Genomic DNA, 2,195 nt, shown 5'->3' with positions numbered 1-2,195 from the left:
ATCGGAATCTAAAACTGGACTCACAGGAGTGGATCAAATCAAAGAAAGTTAGAGTGTCAGTCCTCTTGTACTTAAGTCGGCATTGTGCCTTTTGTATTAAATTCCGATGCAATGTCTGTGTTTCATCGTCAATAAGATGGTCCAAGGGATACAGAAAACCTGAAGTGAAGCATCGGAACCTAAAACTGGATTCACAGGAGAGGTTCAAATCATAGAAAGTTAGAGTGTCAGTCCTCTTGTACTTAAGTCGGCACTGTGCCTTTTGTATTAAATTCGTATGCAATTTCTGTGTTTCATCGTCAATAAGAAGGTCCAAGGGATACAGTAAACCTGAAGTGAAGCCTCGGAATCTAACACCGGACTCACAGGAGAGGTTCAAAGCATAGAAAGTTAGAGTACCAGTCCTCTTGTACTTAAGCCGGCGTTGTGCCTTTTGTATTCAATTCGGATGCAATTTCTGTGTTTCATCGTCAATAAGAAGGTCCAAGGGATACAGTAAACCTAAAGTGAAGCATCGGAATCTAAAACTGGACTCACAGGAAAGGTTCAAATCAGAGAAAGTTAGAGTGTCAGTCCTCTTGTACTTGAGTCGGCATTGTGCCTTTTGTATTAAATTCGGATGCAAATTTTGTGTTTCATCGTCAATAAGAAGGTCCAAGGGATACAGTAAACCTGAAGTGAAGCATCGGAATCTAAAACTGGTCTAACAGGAGTGGTTCAAATCATAGAAAGTTAGAGTGTCAGTCCTCTTGAACTTAAGTCGGCATTGGGCCTTTTGTATTAAATTCCGATGCCATTTCTGTGTTTCATCGTCAATAAAATGGTCCGAGGGATACAGTAAACCTAAAGTGAAGCATCGGAATCTAAAACTGGACTCACAGGAAAGGTTCAAATCAGAGAAAGTTAGAGTGTCAGTCCTCTTGTACTTAAGTCGGCATTGTGCCTTTTGTATTAGATTCGGATGCAATTTCTGTGTTTCATCGTCAATAAGAAGGTCCAAGGGATACAGTAAACGTGAAGTGAAGCATCGGAATCTAAAACCGGACTCACAGGAGAGGTTCAAATCATAGAATGTTAGAGTGTCAGTCCTCTTGTACTTAAGTCGGCATTGTGCCTTTTGTATTAAATTCGGTTGCAATTTCTGTGTTTCATCGTCAATAAGAAGGTCCAAGGGATACAGTAAACCTGAAGTGAAGCATCGGAATCTAAAACTGGACTCACAGGAGTGGTTCAAATCACAGAAAGTTACAGTGTCAGTCCTCTTGTACTTAAGTCGGCATTGTGCCTTTTGTATTAAAATCGTATGCAATTTCTGTGTGTCATTGTCAATGAGAAGGTCCAAGGGATACAGTAAACCTAAAGTGAAGCATCGGATTCTACAACTGGACCCACAGGAGAGGTTCAAATCATAGAAAGTTAGAGTGTCAGTACTCTTGTACTTAAGTCGGCATTGTGCTATTTGTATTAAATTCGTATGCAATTTATGTGTTTCATCGTCAATAAGAAGGTCCAGGGGATACAGTAAACCTGAAGTGAAGCATCGGAAACTGAAACTCTACTAACAGGTGAGGTTCAAATCATAGCAACTTAGAGTGTCAGTCCTCTTGTACTTAAGTCGGCATTGTGCCTTTTGTATTAAATTCGGATGCAATTTCTGTGTTTCATCGTCAATAAGAAGGTCCAAGGGATACAGTAAACCTGTAGTGAAGCATCGGCACCTAAGAATGGACTCACTGGAGAGGTTCAAATCATAGAATGTTGGAGTGTTAGTCCTCTTGTACTTAAGTCGGCATTGTGCCTTTTGTATTTAATTCGGATGCAATTTCTGTGTTTCATCGTCCATAAGAAGGTCCAAGGGATACAGTAAACCTGAAGTGAAGAATCGGAATCTAAAACTGGCCTCACAGGACTGGTTCAAATCATAGAAAGTTAGAGTGTCAGTCCTCTTGTATTTAAGTCGGCATTGTGCCTTTTGTATTAAATTCGTTTGCAATTTCTGTGTTTCATCGTGAATAAGAAGTTCCAAGGGATACAGTATACCTGAAGTGAAGCATCGGAACCTAAAACTGGACTAACAGGAGAGGTTCAAATCATAGAAAGTTAGAGTGTCAGTCCTCTTGTACTTAAGTCGGCACTGTGCCTTTTGTATTAAATTCGAATGCAATTTCTGTGATTCATCGTCAATAAGAAGGTCC

This window comes from Schistocerca americana, unplaced genomic scaffold (assembly GCF_021461395.2).
Source record: "Schistocerca americana isolate TAMUIC-IGC-003095 unplaced genomic scaffold, iqSchAmer2.1 HiC_scaffold_59, whole genome shotgun sequence".
NCBI lineage: Eukaryota > Metazoa > Arthropoda > Insecta > Orthoptera > Acrididae > Schistocerca > Schistocerca americana.
Note: the sequence above shows the minus strand (reverse complement) of the source record.